Consider the following 23467-nt stretch of genomic DNA (forward strand, 5'->3'; position numbering starts at 1 on the left):
GAGTGGGGTATTCATGCTTCACTGCGGCATGGTATCTCAGTGGGCTAGCACTATCAAACCAGCTTAAGTCTGGTCTAGTACAAGCAGCCGCACATACACATACACATGCATGCACGTCGTCATATGAGCAAAATATTCTCAAGCACGACGTAAAACCCAATTTCACCTCACCTCACAAGCTGTCAGTAGGCAAGAGTTACAATGTGGAGGAGATCTCAGCCCTACAATCTGTCAGTCGGCAAGTGTTACAGTGTGGAGTAGTCCCTAGCACAGGCCCTCGTGTCTTTAAAGATTAAAACAGTATTGTTTGTTAGATGACCCCCTACTCGAAACCGTTGACAATACAATACATCATGACAAGGACGAACACGGAAAGGTCTTTCCGTTCCCCGATATGAACGCCCACTTCTTTCTTCCGCCGATTAACAAGAGGTAACGCAGCATGGTTTGACCCTATATATTGTAAGTAATGTTTGGGCTTTTAGTTCTATAGTAATTGTTGTATTAAGGCTTTGATAATAAGTTTAGTTTATATTCATTTATAAATATTATTTGGGATGGGGGAACGGGAGGAGATCACAGCCCCTCAAACTGTCAGTAGGCAAGTGTTACAATGTGGAGGAGATCTCAGCCCCACAAACTGTCAGTAGGCAAGTGTTACAGTGTGTAGGAGTCCTCAGCCCCGCAAACAGTCAGTAGGCAAGTGTGGTGGAGAAGATGCCCTGCTTTGAAATCTGAATAGTATCAGGGTAGGGGACACGCGTCCTTTATTTACAGTGGATTGGGGTGGAGTCTGTGCAAGTACAGTCAGTAAGCTTCATTAAATTAGGGGCGGAGGGGTAGTCTACTGGTTAAAGCGTTCGCTCGTCACGTCGAAGAACCGGGTTCGTTTCTTTACATGGGTGTGTGAAGCCCATTTCTGGTGTTCCCCGTCGTGATATTGCTGGAATATTGCTAAAAGCGGCGTAAAACTAAACTCAACCACTATACACTAAAAGCCAGGGATGGAGGGAGGTGACGGGGAGAGTGGAAGTGGTGGTGGTGGAATTGGGTTTAACGTCGTGCTTGAGAATATTTCGCTCATATGACGACGTGCATGCGCGTGTATGTGTATGTGTGGCTGCTTGTAATAGCCCAGACTTAAGCTGGTTTCATAGTGCTAGCTCACTGAGATACCATACCGCAGTGAAGCATGAATATCCCACTCAGACACATTATACTGACTCCGAGCCGACCAGTCCTTGTTGTACCCATTAATGCCGAGCGCCAGGCAGGGACCAACAAGTACCATATTTTAACGTCTTTTGGTATGACACGGTCGGGGATCGAACCCGCGACCTTCCGCTCTCCGGGCGGACGCTCTAACCACTACACCACGGAGGCGGTAGAGAGTGGAAGTAATACAAGCAGTCAAAACGAATCACACATGCGCGGCCCTGTATGAACATCCATGAACACATTCTTAAAACATATTCCACCTCACCACTGTCAGTCAGAGATACTGATCTTCAGACAGTGGTATTCTAAGCATCCAGGTTTCACTCACAATGGGTCACAGCATCGCTGACAAACGAGTTGCGTCCCTTACCTACCAGGATCCGCTTCTCACATAGGTTCCAACTCCCTGATCCGCTCTCATGATCAGCCTCCATATCATTATCAACAGTGATGTGCGCTTCACTTGAAAAGATGTTCACTTCCACCAAACAGGAGCGGTGGGGTAGCCTTGTGGTTAAAGCGTTTAATGGTCACAACAAAGATCCGGGTTCGATTCCCCACATGGGTACAATGTGTGAAGTCCACTACGTGTGTCCCCAGATTTTGCTCAAAAGCCTTTATTCAAAACCCTCATAGGGTGCCAAAGTGGCATCTAATATATTGTTTCATATGTAGTGTCTGAAGGCAAGAAATCATGCAAATACAATTGTCAATATTCTGCCGCACTACCTTGGCTAAATAGATTTTTGTAAATGTCCTGATTCATTTCAGAGCATGAGGGTATTATTAGGTTGCAAGAGACGTTTTAACCCGGAATATCTATGTCAACAGGGTGTTTTTTTAATGTCGGTTATATAAATCTCAGTCTATATTGCCACACATCTGTTTTAAATGAATAATTGTGATTTATGTCACAAACTTTTCACCATACAGTTGTATAACGAATAACGAAAGTTGGCTTGTACAGCCCACCGTAACATGGTCTGGGTGGGGTACATCCTGGGCTTTAGAGCGTGCAGTCCCTGCAATCGCTGCAGGGGTGGGTCACGTGACGATCCTCTTCAACAATATCCGGGCCTTGCAGACACGATGTCGGACTCCTCTTCCATATAACACAGTATTTGTTATATTTCACAGGTATGTTGATACATACTTACTGCCACCCAAAACTATATACTGTTTTCAAAATGTATTCCCGATTGAGAACAACCCCGCCATCGTCAAATAAATCGTACGTCGAAGACCCGGGTTCGATTCCCCACAGGGGCACAACGTGTAAAGCCCATTTCTGGTGTCCCCCGCCGTAATATTGCTAAAAGTGGCGTAAAACCATACTCACTCAAATCGCGATGTCATGAAGAATTGCAGGATTCGCTTACTGAAACACTTGCCTTCAAATATGTGCTTTTAGGAACTGTACATGACACGCGTTGTGTTGGGTGGGTTGGTCTCTTACATTGAGCATAAATGTTGGGCGCGTGTGTGTGTGTGTGTGTGTGTATTGTACATGCTTCTACATAAAAATCATCATCCCCCACCCAGCCATAAATTATGAAGTCCCTCAAATTTCATACCATATTTCCTATATAATCAGGGGCGTAGCTACCATTATAAAAAAAAGCCCGGGCTTACACGTGATGGTTGCTAAAAAGGTTGGACAAGCCCTCAATACTGTCTAAATCTAAAGCTTTGCAACCTATCGGGCTTACACGAAATAATTGGCTTGTTACGCGCTGATAATCGTCTGCTAAATCACGGAGAGTGTGCAGAGATATGGCTGGATTTTGTTATTTAAGTAATGCCACTCCGTACTGCTTGCTGTTCGTTAGTGTTTTCGGGGCGGTGGGGTAGCCTTTTGGTTAAGGCGTTCGCCCAGCAAAGTGCCATCGTATCCCAGTTGCGTTTGTCGATGCTCATGATGTTGATCACTGGACTGTCTGGTCCATTTCAGGCTCTATTTACAGAAGTGTCCAAGTGTCCATAACAAAAGGTTTATTCGAAGTAAAGCAAAATTTAATTACAATCATGGTTCACCAGCAGTTGACAAAATATGCATGTTTTATTCATGCAAGCAAAGTGGTCGTGAATAAATATGATTACAGTAACATACTTAGAATCCTAATATATTGTATATATTATTTTGATGTAAAAGACAAGATGAATACACACATCATTGGATTGAATCTCAAACATCAGTTTACTAAAATGGTGATACACAATACACTGTTCTAAGTAAAGATGCTAATACGTTTGGGCCAGTCCCATTCGAATTCTAACCCACTCGAAGTCTGACAATTGATAGTCTTGAACATTGAGTGAGTTTAGTTTTACGCCGCACTCAGCAATATTCCAGCTATATGGCAGTGGTCTGTAAATAATAGAGTCTGGACCACACAATCCAGTGATCAACAGCATGAGCATCGATATGCACCATTGGGAACCGATGACATGTGTCAAGCAAGACAGGGAGCCTGACCACCCGATCCCGTTAGTCGCCTCTTACGACAAGCATGGGTTACTGGAGGCACATTAGAACCCGGACCTTCACGGGTTAGTCTCAAACAGATATTTTGTGTACCCCTCCGATAACTACTGCACTATGTACTTTACAACATGATAAAATATGGTGATAGTCAGCAAATGGTACCATAATTTTAACTTAGTGAATATAGTTTTACACCACTTTTAGCAATATTCCAGTAATATTAAATCGGGGAACACTAGGAATACACTTCACTCATTTTACCCATGTGGGGAATCAAACCTGGGTCTTCAGCGTGATGAGATAACGGCTTTACAACTGGGCTTCCAAACTCTCCTTGCTCACGTGAAAAGCCTCAAAATAATTTTGGTAATGCAGGAGGACATTGAAACACCACGGCTAAGCAATTTCAGGGTGAATATATTTTTGAGATCATTTCGGTATTGAATATTCTCAGAAAGTGCAAACTGTCATGCATTAATGCTAGTTGGGGTTAGTTTAAGTTAGTTGGTGTTTGTAATTGCAAGTGTGGGTGCTATTCACTACCGAAATGTATCCTGTATATTCACCCTCATGTGATTCAAGTTTCATTGATGTGTTTCGAATATCAAGGGCAGAGTCTGGAAGCCTTATGTAGGCACTTTAATACAGTAGGAAAAAAATAATTACAGGCATTCTGGGTACACATTTGCAAACTATTACACCATCGAAGGAGAAAATGGAAATTCAATATATAGATTAAATACCAACAATTTTCATTTCTTTACCAAAAGAGTACATAAAATTCTTCTGGTCCATGTCAAAGAATGAAAGCTGTTGATGTGATCAGTTACAAGGTCAGCAATTTTTCAGCTACATGACAGCAGTGTGTAAGTGTATTGTCTGGTCCCGATCAGTGATTGACATCATGAGCTGCAATCAACCAAGACATGTCTCTCCACTCAGTCCCGCCAGTTGCCTCTTACAACAAGCATGGGTTGCTGATCAATTCTAACTTGCATCTTCACGGGTCAGTTGCACATGAAACGGAAACTTATTAAAACATACTGATGTGGGAAAAAGTAAGTTGCAAACACGTATTTTGCACAAGAACATTTCTGAACAATCAATACCATTTACAACATGAAATAACAATATCCATGCTATAATTTGTGCTGTATATACATTGTTTCATTCCACATTGCTCCATATATATAATAACAGCCTTAATGTGGAATATCACAATTCATGATGAAGTCATTGTTCTTGGTATACAGCATTTGGTACATCCTGTCCAGTTCTCCAAGTCAAAAACAACACAGTCACACTTTTGACCTGTGGCTTTCTGTAAACATCCAGACTTAGATAGCCAAGTCTATCTTCTCCAAACACAATATTCAGCAACCACTGGACAGGAAAATGATCTAAGATCACACAAATATGTACCACCCAATCCTGATTAAAGTGGATGTGTGGTAATTATATTTTGACTTGCATCGGCAATATTTCAGTCACCAGGCAAAGACAACACATCATACATTATACAATTTAAGGAGGAAAATGTACATGAACAATGAAATTGCATGCAGAAATTGTTCTGGGTTTGTTATTAACCTCTTCCAAGAGCAAAGAACTGCCTAAAGGGAAAAATAGTAAACCGAAAAAATACCCAAAGAAAATATCTGAACATGGACATTAACCTGAATTGTGTATTTGGCAACAATTGACAAAATAACATTAAATAAATGGGTTGAAAATTTGTGAACAAGAAGCAAGCTTTAGGCCCAGATATTTGTTTCAATGTTTGTGTACAAAATATACTCAACAAATAAAGATAAGGACCACGCCAGTATTGAAGTATGATATGGATCATAATTTGAACTATTAAATACTTTAATATTGAAATTGGGGTGGTCCTTACATTTACATAAATATACTCAACAAGAAAGTTAAGGGTAGATATTGTTGTCAAAATGTGTAAAAACCTTTTTATCTCGTGTTGAAAATGCTTCAATCAGATCGATCACATATTGTGCATAATATACAGTGAAATCACCGCTACACTTTTTACAAGTTGGCTGATAAAAGTAACAACATGACTTTCACTCATGCTATTGAATATAGACACTGCATGATATTTATAACAAGAGATTACACATTACAATCGCATTCATCCTCAGAAAACAGTGAAATAATTGCATACCACATAACATTTAATTTGCCCTATATACAATTGTTTGATCAGCATTCTGGAAGAATACAACTTTGTTCTTTTGACAGTGTAAGAATCTACACTAACACTCTACGTAATAAACAAAAAGTTGTTATCCAAGAAGTTGTATGCTTCATTAATACAATGTACAATTGAATATTCAAACTACTACAATTTAACATTTGTCATGTTATGTTTCAAGAGTACCTTTTGGAGCAATGTAACTAATCTATTTACAAAAAACAAGACAATCCAGTGATCAACAGTATGAGCATCGATCTACACAATTTCGATACGATAACATGTGTCAACGAAGTCGGCGAGTCTGAAACCCAATCACGTTAGTCACCTCTTACGACAAGCATGGGTTGCTGGAGACCAATTCTAACCCGGATCTTTACAGGTCACAAGACACAAAAGAATACATTTGCAACATACTATACATGGTAGATGCTTGAATCAATGTAATGCAAAACATGTACGGTTACATTGAACACACATTGCTTTTAGGAAGTGGTCTAACGTAACATGTTGTATTTGGGGTTAAACTTTCTCAGTAAACGTTACCTTTGATCACTTTCTCAAAAGGCAGTGTGTAATTAGGTTTGGCCATAGGAGCTATGGCAATTAGCCTTGTCAGAGGATATACAGAACACATAATCTATACTACCGATTGGATGAGAAGGTGAGGGTTGGCCAGAAACTAAAAACCCAAGTCCAAGATTCTGTTATGGTTACATTTACAAATGCTGTGTACAGATTGATGCCAGTCGTTTTCAAAGCAAATTTAATTCTAATCAAAACAAGTCTATGTGTATTTTACAACCTTGTTGTATCCATAAATAACTATATTGTCAAGCATAAAACCACCAATTTTTAATAATATTTTGTAAGTTTTATATGTATATATAGGACATTGATAAAATTTACTGTTTTCACTGTAGCCATAATGGTTTGCGGGTAAAGACAGCTACTAGAAGTGTCCAAGTGTCCATAACAAAAGGTGTATTCGAAGTAACTGACTGACTGAGTTTGGTTTTACGCCGCTTTTAGCAATATTCCAGCAACATCACGGCGGGGGACACCAGAAATGGGCTTCAAACATTGTACCCATGTGGGGATTCGAACCCGGGTCTTCGGCGTGACGAGCCAACGCTTAACCACTGCCCCGTATTCGAAGTAAAGCAAAATTTAATTACAATCATGGTTCACCAGCAGTTGACAAAATATGCATGTTTTATTCATGCAAGCAAAGTGGGCGTGAATAAATATGATTACAGTTACATACTACTTAGAATCCTAATATATTGTATATATTATTTTGCTGTAACATTCAAAGATGAATACACACATCATTGGATTGAATCTCAAACATCAGTTTACCAAAATGGTGATGATACACAATACACTGTTCTCAGTAAAGATGCCAATACATTTGGGTCAGTCCCATTCGAATTCTAACCCACTCGAAGTCTGACAATTGATAGTCCTGAACATCGAGTGAGTGAGTTTTGTTTTACGCCGCACTCAGCAATATTCCAGCTATATGGCGGCGGTCTGTTAATAATCGAGTCTTTACCACACAATCCAGTGATCAACAGCATGAGCATCGATATGCGCCATTGGGAACCGATGACATGTGTCAAGCAAGTCAGCACGCCTCTTACGACAAGCATGGGTTACTGAAGGCTCATTCTAACCCGGACCTTCACGAGTCTTGAACAGATATTTTGTGTACCCCTCCGATAACTACTGAAATCTTTACTTTACTCAAAGTATAATACCATATGAAATACATGTTAAAATATGGTGATAGTCAGCAAATAGTACCATAACATTCTTTGTATTTAATTTTAACTTAGCCCGCAGATAGTGAATATAGTTTTACACCACTTTTAGCAATATTCCAGTAATATTAAATCGGGAATCACTAGGAATACACTTCACTCATTTTACACATGTGGGGAATCAAACCTGGGTCTTCAGCGTGATGAGATAAAGGCTTTACAACTGGGCTTCCAAACTCTCCTTGCTCACGTGAAAAGCCTCAAAAAGTAATGCAGAAGGACATTGAAACACCACAGCTAAGCAATTACACTGAACAAATTTCAGGGTGAATATATTTTTAAGATCATTTCAGTATTGAATACTTTCAGAAAGTGCAAGCTGTCATGCATTAATGCCAGTTGGGGTTAAAGTTAGTTTAAGTTAGTTGGTGTTTGTAACTCCTAGTGTGGGTGCTCCTATTCACTACCAAAATGTATCCTGTATATTCACCCTTATGTGATTCAAGTTTCATTGATTTGATTTGATAATAAAAACTACATGGTGTTTCGAATATCAAGGGCAGAGTCTGGAAGCCTTATGTAGGTACTTTAATACAGTACGAAAAAATACTTACTTTATATTACAGGCATTCTGGGTACATATTTGCAAACTATTACACCATGAGGGAGAAAATGAAAATTTAATATAAAAATTAAATACCAACAGTTTTCATTTCTTTACCAAAAGAGTACATAAAATTCTTCTGGTCCATGTCAATGATTGAAAGCTGTTGATATGATCAGTTACAAGGTCAGCAATTTTTCAGCTACATGACAGCAGTGTGTAAGTGTATTGTCTGGTCCCGATCAGTGATTGACATCATGAGCTGCAATCAGGCGAGCCACATGCATCAACCAAGACATGTCTCTCCACTCAATCCCGCCAGTCGCCTCTTACAACAAGCATGGGTTGCTGATCAATTCTAACTTGCATCTTCACGGGTCAGTTGCACATGTTGGACAAAGCAAGTTGCACCATAACATTTCTGAACAATCAATAACATTTACAACATGAAAAAACAGTATACATACTATAAGTTGACTTGTGCTGTATATACAATGTCTATGCAGATGAAGTTTCATTCCACATTGCTCCAATTTTAACAGCCTTAATGTGGAATATCACAATTCAAGTCTATCTTCTCCAATGCAAGAAATCTTCAGACACCAGTTTCAAAACAAAACAATCACTGAAATATGCCACAGTCCACAATATTTCAGTGACCACTGGACACGAAAATTATCTAAGATGACACAATCACACAAATATGTACCACCTAATCCTGATTAAAGTGGATGTGTGGTAACTTGATATTTTGACTTGCATCGGCAATATTTCAGTAACCAGGCAAAGAGAACACATACATTTTAAAATTTGAGGAAAATGTACATGAACATTAAAGGACCAAGGATTATACTGAGAACAATTCCAGTATTGCCAGCAACAGGCCCTTAATACAAAAAAGGATGGAATTGCGTTGCGTCGCATAGCAAAAAGAAATTGCATACAGAAATTGTTCTGGGTTTGTTTTGACTGATATTAACCTGTTCCAACAGCATTTCTCAATTTAGAGCAAAGAACTGCCTTAAGGGATCCTTGTCACAAGAGTAATTTGTAGTAAACCCAAAAAATAGCCAAAGAAAATCTGAACAAAGACATTTATCTGAATTGTGTATTTGGCAACAATTGACAACATAAGATTAAATAAATGAGCTGAAAATTTGTGAACAAGAAGCAAGTTTTAGACCCAGATATTCAAGAACTTTTTCCATTATTTTTATTGTCAAGAATAAAAGCACCACTTTTTTAATAATATTTTGTAGGTTTAATATGTGTGTATATATAGGGGACATTGATCATATTTACTGTTTTCACCAAAATATATAAATGCATAAATCTGCTAGAGTCAATATTTAAGCTCAATATTGCAGTACAATACACCAAATGGTTGAGGCGAGGTGAAATTGGGTTTAGAGTCGTGCTTGAGCATTTTTCCCTCATATGACGACGTGCATGCGTGTGTATGTGTGGCTGCTTGTACTAGCCCAGTCTTAAGCTGGTTTTATAGTGCTAGCCCACTGAGATACCATGCCGCAGTGAAGCATGAATACCCCACTCAGACACATTATACTGACTCCGAGCCGACCAGTCCTTGTTGTACCCATTAATGCCGAGCGCCAGGCAGGGACCAACAAGTACACTATTTTAACGTCTTTTGGTATGACGCGGTCGGGGATCGAGCCCGCGACCTTCCGCTCTCCGGGCGGACGCTCTAACCACTACACCACAGAGGCGGTCCACCAAATGGTTGAGCAAACAAGTGTGGTTTAACCACACTTCAGAACACTGCATGTCATCCAAATATTGGAGAAATGCCTAAAATGATATATTTCCTTACAGCTTACAACACAAGCACGGAAACTGGGGTAAACCAGGATTCAAACCCTGTCACAGGTATGACGCAAAACCATGGGACTCTGCATAGCAATGTGCATCACCTTTGATGACAGTCACCCAGTCTGACAAACCAATGCTATTGGTCACTGAAGTCCAGATTGTGGTGTGCCTGTGGTGTGTTTGTTTGAAGCGCAGTTTTTATAGAGCTGAAGTACCAAGATCAGGGAATGCCTCAATCCATGCAGACAATATACTGACTGAGGCGACCACTAATTGAATGTGAGCAAGTGAAATTGGTTTCACGCTGCTTTTAGCTTCAGCGTGATGAGCGAATGCTTCAACCAGACAATCTGCTGCAACAAACGACACCACGGACTGCTGCTGCAACAAACGATACCACGCACTGCCGCTGCAACAAACGACACCACGCACTGCTGCTGCAACAAACGACACCAGGGACTGCCGCTGCATGAAACGACACCACAGGGGTGGAAATAACCCATTGCCCGACGTCCAAGTCCAGTGTTTTTTTCTGTCGGGCAAGCAAATTGTATATCACAATGTACCGGTGTCCAGTTGACTTTCCAATGTTTATTATGTTGTTTATTTAAAAGATCAGCAAGAAAACGGTTGGTATAGTGGGAAATAATCAGGGCAAGTGTCTTTACATGTGCCACTGTACCGGAGTACACTAGCAATTTTAAACTTGTTTCCACCCCTGCACCATGTACTGCCGCTGCAACAAATGACACCATGTACTGCCGCTGCAACAAATGACACCATGTACTGCCGCTGCAACAAAGGACACCATGTACTGCCGCTGCAACAAAGGACACCATGTACTGCCGCTGCAACAAATGACACCATGTACTGCTGCAACAAATGACACCATGTACTGCCGCTGCAACAAATGACACCATGTACTGCCGCTGCAACAAATGACACCATGTACTGCCGCTGCAACAAATGACACCATGTACTGCCGCTGCAACAAATGACACCATGTACTGCCGCTGCAACAAATGACACCATGTACTGCCGCTGCAACAAATGACACCATGTACTGCCGCTGCAACAAATGACACCATGTACTGCCGCTGCAACAAATGACGTCAGGGACGCTGCTGCAAAAAATGACACCATGTACGCTGCCGCAAAAATGCAACAAATGACACCATGTACTGCCGCTGCAACAAATGACACCATGTACTGCCGCTGCAACAAATGACACCATGTACTGCCGCTGCAACAAATGACACCATGTACTGCCGCTGCAACAAATGACACCATGTACTGCCGTGGCAACAAATGACACCATGTACTGCCGCTGCAACAAATGACACCATGTACTGCCGTGGCAACAAATGACACCATGTACTGCCGCTGCAACAAATGACACCATGTACGCTGCTGCAAAAAATAACACCATGTACTGCCGTGGCAACAAATGACACCATGTACTGCCGCTGCAACAAATGACACCATGTACTGCCGCTGCAACAAATGACATCAGGGACGCCGCTGCAACAAATGACACCACGATTGACACCATGGTAGGGGGGTCATCAATTTTGTAGACATGTAGGCGGGGGAAGGTTGTCAGCAATGTTTGTGCATAAAATATTTAGGTGAGGTGAAGTCGGTTTATCGTCGTGCTTGAGAATATTTCGCTCATATGACGACGTGCATGCGTGTGTACGTGTATGTGCGCCTGCTTGTACTAGCCCAGTCTTAAGCTGGTTTTATAGTGCTAGCTCACTGAGATACCATGCCGCAGTGAAGCATAAATACCCCACTCAGACACATTATACTGACTCCGAGCCGACCAGTCCTTGTTGTACCCATTAATGCCGAGCGCCAGGCAGGGACCAACAAGTACCATATTTTAACGTCTTTTGGTATGACGCGGTCGGGATCGAACCCGCAACCTTCTGCTCTCCGGGCGGACGCTCTAACCACTACACCACGGAGGCGGTCCATAAAAAATTGAATATGTATGCTTCAAATATGGGGGACGTCGAGAGTCATTGATTTTGTACAGAGGGGTTACTTTGTCCATGTAATTTAGGGGTGGGGGTGTCATTCACATTGTTTCTCCATAAAATCATTACACACGCACACACACACACCATAACTACTGTTAACCTGAATGTTTGAGAATATCAGAACTGATGTGGCCTTATCTAAAGCATTGCCCTTCTCCCAATCCATGCCCATGAGGTCTGTAATAGATTAAACACACATAAAATTGTCTTTGTATGTTAATGATATTTAGTAAATTTAAATTTTAGTCTACAACCTATGTCAAGTACTCAGGTGACCGCTAAACATGTAAGATATATAAACTCACAATTTTTATCCTTTTAAAAAGTTGACATGATTTTCTCACTTCAAGGAACTGCTTGGGAACCATAGGTAATGCCTGAAAAATGAAGAAACAATAAAAATTCTAGAGGGTATGTCACTTGTCTTGTGAGATACATAATCTACTCAATGCAATTTAAAAGCATAATGGATATTACTTTGTGTATTTTAAGTATAGTATGTCATTTATGGACTTACATTTATAAAATAATTGCTACATCATTGTTGTTTTAGATGAATGTATGAAAAAATGTTGCTTACCAAGATAACAGGGGACACCACCACTGCAAATATCTTCTGCTTCGACGCGTTAAATGATCACGTAATGCAGTGGATTTAACAAGTTTCGCGCGAAAAATGTCGGTTCACATTACCATTATAGAAATGATTGTCACTTTGACTATTTCATTTCCTAAAAGGCAATGCTTTACACTGCTATATAACTCCAACAAATTGGATTTAACATCTCTAGTGTAACTGATATCCATTGATGCTTACCAAGTGCCTTGCTTTTCTCCCATATAATGACCTGAAATAAATTGAAAATGTACATGACACATTGTATTTTTTATTGCTCTTGTATTAACAGAAAGTTAATTACGATTGTGGTCACCAAGTTATGCTAGTTAGTACTCAGAATATGCTGATTAACTGAAATTAGTTAAAAATTTAAACTACAGACAGCTTTACTTGAAAGAGTGAGTATGGTTTTCCGCTGCTTTTAGCAATATTCCAGCAATATCATGGTGGGGGGCACAAGAAAAGCACTTCACACATTAACAATGACAAGCACACGTTTTGCTATTAACCTTTCCCACCACACCCAATTGAAACTGAAGCAACATTGAAACTCACATTTGCCATCAATTCAAGGCAGAAACACTTTCTTCCTCCATGGAACTGCTTGCTTAATCCTGTGTGTTAGATTTTGTAAAGGTAATGGCTGCAATAAGAACAAACATTTATAAACTTACACATTCATTTGTGGACATAATAGCAATAGTATAGATATTACCTGATCTTTAGTCGAAGGTTAAAAGTTGTCATGGCATTTATGGACAGCCATTTGAACCAGCTTGATATTATATATTTTGATGAAACAATTGAAAACAAAACAAATGTGGCTTACCCAGATGACAGTGGCCAACTCCAATTGAAATATCTTCCCACTTGACGCGATTAAATAAACACGTGAAGACGCGATAAAATAAACACGTGAAGACGCGATAAAATCCATCGAAAACCCTCGCGTGAAGAATCATCGTAGTCAAGTTTAGGCTGTAAGAATAAAAAACCTATCCCTAACCCTAGCCCTAACCTAACCTAACCCTAGCCCCTAAACTAACCCTAACTGGCTAACAAAATATGAAGAAAAGGTCACGTACCTTCACCTTTCTTCTTCTGTTTGATTTACTAACTAAGTGCTTGCTATATTCTAAGATGTAACCTAAGTGCTTGCTATAATAAGATGTATAACAATGTATGAAGGTGACTGTACTTCAAAATAGTATTTCAAATTGTACTAAGGTGTTTTGAGCCGATACTCCACAGTAACAATGTATGAAGGTAACAGACTGTACTGTACTGTCAAAATAGTATTTCAAATTGTACTAAGTTTCAACTGACAGACTGACTGTAATTTGACTGTACTGTGTGTATCAGGTTGACAGACTGTACTGTACTGCCATAGCATTGGGGCATTGTGTATCAGGTTGACAGACTGTACTGTACTGCCATAGCATTGGGGCATTGTGTATCAGGTTGACAGACTGTACTGTACTGCCATAGCATTGGGGCATTGTGTATCAGGTTGACAGACTGTACTGTACTGCCATAGCATTGGGGCATTGTGTATCAGGTTGACAGACTGTACTGTACTGCCATAGCATTGGGGCATTGTGTATCAGGTTGACAGACTGTACTGTACTGCCATAGCATTGGGGCATCAGGTTGACAGACTGTGTATCAGGTTGACAGACTGTACTGTACCATAGCATTGCCATAGCATTGGGGCATTGTGCATCAGGTTGACAGACTGTACTGTACTGTACATCAGGTTGCCTGTACTGTACTGCATTGGGGCATGTGTGCATCAGGTTGACAGACTGTACTGTACTGCCATAGCATTGGGTTGACAGCATTGTGCATCAGGTTGACAGACTGTACTGTACTGCCATGTACTGTACTGCCATAGCATTGGGGGCATTGTGTATCAGGTTGACAGGTTGACAGACTCAGGTTGACAGACTGTACTGTACTGTCATAGCATTGGGGCATCATGTATCAGGTTGACAGACTGTACTGTACTGCCATAGCATTGGGGCATTGTGTATAAGGTTGACAGACTGTACTGTACCATCACTATAGGATTGGAAATGTATCAAGTTGAGACAGACTGTACTACATTATCAGGGAATAGGATCATCACTGCTCAGCTGACAATATTTTAATCAGTAGCCTAAGTGCTTGCTATATTCTAAGGGGTTTTACTGAATAACCTAAGTGCTTGCTATATTCTAAGGGGTTTTACTGAATAACCTAAGTGCTTGCTATATTCTAAGGGGTTTTACTGAATAACCTAAGTGCTTGCTATATTCTAAGGGGTTTTACTGAATAACCTAAGTGCTTGCTATATTCTAAGGGTTTTACTGAATGACCTAAGTGCTTGCTATACTCTAAGCAATTTTGTTGAATAGTCTTAGTGCTTGCAATAAGTATGTGTTCATGTACATGTTCTTGTTGGTGACAGGCACAATGCAGGGCTGATGGTGGGATGGTCCAATGATGACCGCCAGAAAGCTGATCAGGAAAATACTAGACATGTTTGCGAAATCCATGAAAAACAACTGTTTTATGTTTTACCAAACAAAAAAGAAACTTCACATGTATTTGTCCCAAACATACCAATATACAACAAAGTGTTGCTGGTGGACATATCTGGTTTATGGACGCAGTGAGGAATCACTCAAACAGGATTGGGCATTAATGTGTGCTTCGTGCACACTCCCATCAACAGTAGCATGATAAGGTCACCTTTTTATTTCAAAGGGACAAGCCATATATATTGGAGCTTCTTTAGTACCATGTATGCCCCTTTCGAATAAATCCACTTTCAAAATAATTCTAAGTGTGAAGTTTCTTTTTTTGTTCAGTATTCATGTTTTCTAAATTTTGGAAATATTTCCTTTGGCTTCCAATCCCACCATATTTTGATGAGGAGCATCATTGGTTCGGAGGATCCAAATGAACTATTCCCAACTTACAGCTTTCGATAAATGCAGCTGTTTGATCACTCTACCACCTGCTGCTATGTTATGTAGATGTGTCGTGTAGATGTGTAAAGTAAAAGACTGCCTACCTTTTCTGCCGACTTCAGTTTCCAGTCTGTTCTCAGTCCACAATGAAACAGTCACAAAATTTGTCCACAATGTGTCCACAATTTGTCCAATCCAAATGAATCTTGAGTTCCTGGTGAAAGTTCAGACACTATCTTCAAATCACAAGAAAGCATCTTTCCCAATGAAACTGACACTCTTTCCATGACCTCAGTCAGTGCGTGTGTCGCCCAACAGTGGTATGAAACAGCAACCCGAGCACCTGAAAAATGCAACAAGCTATGGTTATTGGTTATGCAGATATGGTAAAGTTTTGTTTAGCATCACAGTATAGGAAGGTTTGGAGCAAATAATGAATAAGGTGCTGTTTGACCAACATCTAATTTCTGAAAAGAACATTTTACAGAAAAAAAAGAAATCATAAAAAATGATAAGAAAATATAAAGAAATGGAGCCCAGAAACTTTCTTCCTTTCAGCCCAAAACTGTGGTAATCTGGACTTGCCACATATTCTAGACTTGCATGGGCTATTCTGATTGGACTTTATTTTTTCTGGGGTCTGTTATGACTATTTTACTGATCGTGATGGAACATTTTCAAAGCACATTTTATGAACTCAAAATTATCAGATAGGTAAACAATAATAAACTATTACTGATTGAAACTTTATACATATATGAACAATTCGGAAGTGGCGATAACTGAGTTAGTTGTTGGGAAAGCAACAATAAAAGCATACAAAAGTGTTAACAGCAAAGCTTTCACTACTGAGATGGCCAAACTGATGTTAAGTACAAGGAGCGTCAAAGCAAATTATCCTGCATTTGGAACAAGATCAAATTCTTGTAAATGTGATACCAAGTTTCGCTATCTAAGAATGTGCTATCTTAATAGGCAAGTAGAAAGTAATCATAAACATGTGTAAGTTTGTTTGTCACATCAGTCACAATGATAAACAACTGAATTATTATCAAAGGAGCATTTTCTTAACTTTGGTGGGGAGGTTGATTTTTCTGAGTGATTAAGTTAAATGTTAACTGACACACATGCCTGACAGAAAAATATGACTTTTGCAGATTTACATGTACAACTGGTATATTCATTTTTATAATACAAAGCACTGTACATCACAATGTATTAATTACCATTACACTATGAGGAAAGAATCTGATTGTGTTCAGGGTCTAAAACATAAGAAAACTTGACTTGTGTGGCTTGAAAACTGAAAGAGTAATTCTAAAAAATTATTACTGATCACATTGTGGGTGAAAAAAAGTCTTCAAAATGATTTTTTTTTTGTTTCAGAAGGTTTCAGTTGGTTCCAGGTTGGGAGATCCATAGACCTGTATGTAATTTACCAGCAGACATGTAATTGGGGTCCTTAGTTGTATACTAAGGACACCAATTACATTTCTGCTGGGAAATTACATCAACTGATCTCAAACACCCTACCAGGATGAAGATGTGCTAAGCATGAATAATCTTGTTTAATATCTCAATCAATTCTAAATAGGTTTCTTTCAATAGACCCACATCCAAATTCAGATTATCTCATTAAGAATGCATCAAGAAACTTAATCTGTTTCGAAAATCACTATATCACCATTGTCAAAAAGGAAAGTGAATTTTAATAACAGGTGTATGGGAAATATTCACATGCATGTTGTTTTGTAATATCAGTGATTTTGACTTAGTTTATATATTTAGATACCTATTTTTAAAACTTGTGAAGAGGCTACTTTTGATTTTTGTTTTGTCAGTATTATAGTATCAAATCATTCATATGCATCCATTTAAGAATTATATCATATAGTCAAAGTTATGTTGGTAACAATATTTTACGACTAAATGAATGAAAGGTTTGGAACTTGGTGGTTTCAGACCAAAGACCTTACACAAGCAGGTCAGATGAGGACAATTACATCCTACTACAGAGCCAGGACTACATTTCTTCATTCCTTTGACAAATTTTTTTATGACATTTAAAATTGAACAAAAAATGTCTTCCTTCTACAAAATATGAAAATGTGACAAGCATTTGGCTTTCAGTTTGATGTCATGACATTTTACCCTTTTCTTGGACTATTAATCTCGATTTAACTGTTAATGTTTCAGATGAGTACTATTTAATCCAATTTATTATAATTCTACAAGTTTACTCTATTTAATTGATGCTTACATGGTCATAGTTCAACAAATTGATTCAGTAATAAATTCAAATATTTCTGCAATTGAATGATACAACGGATTAACGGATTTCCACCATTACAATTTACATTCTTAATCTTGTCACTCAGTAAAGGAGAGGTTAAGTTCCATCCGCCACACCCTTGAAAAGACATTTCACAAAGGTTATTTCTATCAGGTTATTTCGTGTTCAAGGATACCGTTACAGTTTACTGAAAGTGCCGATGTTTTCGACACATGGGGGGCAAAACGCGTGGTGGCGCAACAGGGGCGGATCCAGAGGGGGTGCCCCCAAAAAAAAAAACCCCACCCAAAAACCAAAAAAACACCCAAAAACAAACCAAACCCCAAACAAAACCCAACTATTTTCCCTTAGGAGCATTTCCCCACCTAACACTCAGACTTCATAATTTATGTGCACCCCCTTCTCCAAAATCCTGGGTCCGCCAATGCGCAAAACAACGACGCGTGACATGAACAGTACGATATCAGTTTCCGTGAAAACGGTAAAACTTAGTGGCAAAATCTGCAATCCGGAACAATCCATCAATGCTCCAAAAACACGCCGTTTAGCAACTACGAATTCATCTCCTGCATGCAAAATTAGGAAGTAACTGGGCGAAAGGTTTCGGATATTATTTGAAACACTTCCGCTCATATTCAACCACCACGGGTTCTGTTCTGTATCGATTTACGTTTAAAACAGTCCTATCCAGGCTACTTATTTTTTACGTTTAAAACAGTCCTATCCATTGCCGCTAAATATTTTCAATTTAATATATTTTTTAGGGGATGCGGACAAAGTTCTACCAACAGGTGACCAAAGGCTGAAATTAATAGAATGACCATGACATATTTTAAAATTCTACGTGAATGTTTGATACGTGTAATAAAAACCTAATCCTAAACCCTATCCCCGCGAAATAGACCTAATAAATAGAACACATTTCTAGCAAGGGTTACTGGCGGAACTTACAATCTTTTGAATTATCATTCATAAAACATTTTTCATCCTTTTCTCCACGTGGTTAGTTACATTCATACATCTTACAAGAACGAATACTGAGTTTGTTATTAACAGGTTTCCCCCCATTGCGTTCCTAGCCGTCAATGGCGTCATACAAAGTTCATACAAAGTGCATTGAAAACGTTCCACGTAAGCAGTACTGCTCAACATTAGTGTTTTAATAATGTAGTTATTAAAAAAAGAGTACATATTTTCACACCTCACAATGATTGTGATACCATTTACCATCTGAAACAAATAACAGGCCATCGTATGAAATTTAAACATTCATTAAAATAATTGTGATTTCCTACCTTTATCCGCTGATATCAATTGTCCGTTTCCAGTCCATTAAAGATACACTCGCACAAAATTTGTTCAAAACCATTGTGCTGAATCCAAATGTAACTGTTGCTCCTCGCGCAAGTTCAAACACTGAATGGTTGATCCACAACAACACTTGTGCGATGAAATGACGTCTGCTCTTGTCGTCAGCGCGCGCTGATGTCGTCTGCCAAAAAAGTGTCAATCACATCAGAATGCACGTGAAAATCGAGAGTTGAATTTAGAACAATGTTCGTTGTATCGGGAACACGTTCGCGTGTTGCGTGGCTGCAAGTGTTTTGTCATTACTTGATAATGAAAGGTTCAGGGGTTATGATATCACATTAAATTAATCGATGTGACAAACATGAACACTTTTTTTATAATTAATATAAAACTACATTCACTAACGCAAGTTAACACATATCATACCATAACAACGGTAAAGACTAATAAACATGTTTACAATGTTGCTTATTTTTTGTCTAAACGTTTTCGTCTTATCCTGAGGCATCATCTTGCACACTGTGAATTAAGACGTTAAATATAAATACGCTATGTAATACTTATTTCTTAAAATAAAACAAAACACACACACAAAGAATTTCAGATGAGTGGTGGGGTAAGCCTGCATCTTGTTTATGCCTTCTCTCGTCACGAGGAAGACTCGCTTTCCATTCCCCATGGGAGCAGTGGGGCAGCCTAGTGGTGAAAGCGTTCGCTCGCCACGCTGAAGACCCGGGTTCGATCACCTACATGGGTACAATGTATGAAGCTCATTACTGTTGTCCCTCCAACCCGTGGTATTGCTGAAATATTGCTTAAAGCGGCGTTAAACTAAACTCACTCACTCAGTCTGTTCCCCCACATGGGCGCAGCCGGTTTCTGCTGTCCCCCGTCTGGATAGTGCTGTTGATCCAGACTCACTCGTTTAGTTGGTGTGGTAAAATCGTTCCCTCCTCACGGCGAAGACCCGGGTTCGATTCCCAACAATGTGTGTCCCCCCGCCGTGAAACAGTATTTGTTGATCCTTTCAGGAAGCATATTCGATTATTTTCAAAAAGGGTGATCTTGATATGAATAATTGTGTAAATGTTGAGAGGGTAGTATCCCCACAGTTGACGTGCATGAATAGAATAACGTTATTGTACTGTTTCTATTTTCAGATGCTCTTCGGTTCCTGATTTTGATGAACACTGCAACATCATGTAATAAAGTAACAAATATTCTGTCTCGACTAGTTTTTATTCAAAATACAAGTTAACGAAGTATTCCTTCTGGTCGCTGCGACATTTGGTCTGAAACAGGAGGTGGAGAAGCCTTTGATTCCTGACAACTGCTTCAGTGATGTTCGTTTGTCAATGAACTTTTGACAGGGACAACATGCCTTGCTGTAGAGGTGATTTATACATACATACCTGGTGAGACGATGAATGGCTGCTTCTCGATTCGGGCGGAACTCATCAAGGGAATACATACAACTGCAATGACCACAAACTATGCATTAGTGAAAATTTACGTTTCGGATCAAACGGTGTACTCGCTAGTGTAAATATAGCTTCAGGCAATTAGGGGGCGGTGGGGTAGCCTAGTGGTTAAGGCGTTCGCTCGTCACGCCGAAGACCCGGGTTCGATTCCCCACATGGGTACAATGTGTTAAGCCCATTTCTGGTGTCCCCCGCCGTGATATTATATGCTAAAAGCGGCGTAAAACCAAACTCACTCACTCACTCAGGCAATTAAATTTTGCACGACATTTGCACATGCTTTTTCAGCAATCAATCGTCGATGTAACATACAGTGAGTTCGAATCCGCTCTGCTGCATACTACCTTAAACCAATCCTAACACTACAACACCAATGACAAGCGGGGGTTACGGGCGGAAGTCTTACCTTAACCTCTTTGGTCATGTGCACAAGGCGTCCGACTTCGGATCATCAGGTCTGTGGTTCGAATCCCAGCACGGGACCCGGGAATTTTATACAGCGACTAAAACATGAATACAAAGGACCAGCATTTAAAAGTGAATGGTACTTTTGCAACCCAATATGGTCACTAGCGCTTGTAGCCATCACCCAAGTCGCATACAACTATTAACACGGGAAAACTGGACAAAGCAGGGACTTACAGGACGCGAATTCCTGCGTCCTATATGCATACAAATTGACAATGGACGCAACAAAATATATTTTGTAAAAATTCCAATCAAGTGACAATTAGGTATCACTGAGATTGCTACTAGCTGGATTGATATTTGCAATTTAATTACTGTAAGAATGTGATGATCATGATATACAATAACAGTATTAATAATAATTTTGGTGACCAGGAACCTCAAACACAGGACTCCATATAAATCCCTGACAAAGTGTTACCAATATATTATTACAATATGTGAAAAGTGGAAATATTAGACTGACCGCGTCCTCAATCTTAAACCTGTCAAGGGTCACATAATCCTGCACCAGTATCTCTTAAGCTAACAGAACCAAGGTTCAGTACGTTTATCTGTATTGTATGTGTATATCCCATGCTAAAATCCCGTCCCACAAATACCTTCGTGGCATACTCGCGACTCGCCAACGGTGATTTGGTCCAACTAAATGACAATCTCAAGTTCACAATAACAACGTTATTGTAAGTTTTATCTGTAAACAAGGGCGGTGGGGTAGCCTAGTGGTTAAGGCGTTCGCTCGTCACGCCGAAGGCCCGGGTTCGATTCCCCACATGGGCACAATGTGTGAAGCCCATTTCTGGTCCCACGTCGTGATATTGCTGGAATATTGCTAAAAGCGGCGTAAAAACTAAACTCACTCACTCACTTTATCTGTAAACGCGATTATATGCGATAGCGAGAATAGCGATATAATACGGATGACAGTCACAAATTAGGGAGTGGCTGTCAAGTAAATTCACTTTATGTAACTTTACTTTCTTCTAGTTCGATAAATCTTTACCATTGCTATTCTATGTTAACTTTAATCTTATTGGACATTTCTTTACTATTTGGTACCCGTGGCACTTCCTTCAGGTTGATGTTTAGGATTGTTATTTAATACTGATTAACACTACGCCGTTTTGTGACTATCATAGAATATATAGAGTGTCGCGCATTTTAATTATCGTTTTACGTGTGAATACTATGCTGTTTTGTGACTATTATAGTATGTATAGAGTGTCGGGTATCTAAACTATTGTCCTTCGATATAAACACGATGCTGTCTTGGACTGTTATAAAATGTAGATTGTATGAACGCCCACTGGGGATGATGGGTAGAGAACTGTACTGTGTTCATCGGAATGTGTATCGTGATTAATGTACTATGTGTCGTGTGTAACGACTGACTGACTGAGTTTAGTTTTACGCCGCTTTTAGTCATATTCCAGCAATATCACGGCGGGGGGCACCAGAAATGGGCTTAACACATTGCGCCCATGTGGGGAATCGAACCCGGGTCTTCGGCGTGACGAGCCAACGCTTTAACCACTAGGCTACCCCACCGCCCCCGTGTGTAACGAATCTACATGTGATGTTTATGTACTTTGATATCTGATTGCATTGTGTACATGTTCTAATAATTAATTGTAAATCATTCTATTATTGACTTATTATGTAAAAATCGTTCAGTGACTGCTGTGTAATAAACCCCTTGTTTATTTACTCAGGTGTTGTGTTGTGTGTGTGGGGTGGTGTGTGGTGTGTGTGTGTGTGTGTGTGTGTGTGTTTGGTCCCCAACACTCGCGTTTGAATACTACGTTACTGGTTAGCTTAATTTTACTGTGAATGTTTTGGGAATTAAGTGAAAAACATGAACCAGGGTTTTCGGTTACTTAAAGCTTGAGCAATGATTGACATTTGGGTACGATGACTTCGACCTGTAGCCCCCTCCAAAATTTTGCATCTCTATTGCCTCAATAGAAAACAGGTACTCGTCCAAGGTGGTAATATACATACACATTGTGCTTATGCGCCCTTACTGTGCCCTATCCATTGTCGCTCAATTATAGTATGACCAGATATTATCGAGAATTTTAGGAATATGTTTAATTGGATTTCCAGTATAAACTACATTGACCAGCTATCAAGTGCTTGGTTTCATTCAAGAGAGACAACTCCGTTAATCCCTTTTCATTA

General features: G+C 39.7%; 1 long non-coding RNA gene across 1 annotated transcript; it reads left to right on the plus strand.

The window, feature by feature from the left end:
• Nucleotides 1-2251: 2251 nt before the first annotated feature.
• LOC124261231 lies at nucleotides 2252-20828 on the plus strand. The gene is made up of 3 exons (XR_006894277.1): nucleotides 2252-2355; nucleotides 10119-10172; nucleotides 20498-20828. It is a non-coding gene; the product is annotated as an uncharacterized LOC124261231 (long non-coding RNA).
• The last annotated feature ends 2639 nt before the right edge of the window (nucleotides 20829-23467 follow it).

This window comes from Haliotis rubra, unplaced genomic scaffold, assembly GCF_003918875.1.
Source record: "Haliotis rubra isolate DU_JTF1 unplaced genomic scaffold, ASM391887v1 Scf791, whole genome shotgun sequence".
Lineage (NCBI taxonomy): Eukaryota > Metazoa > Mollusca > Gastropoda > Lepetellida > Haliotidae > Haliotis > Haliotis rubra.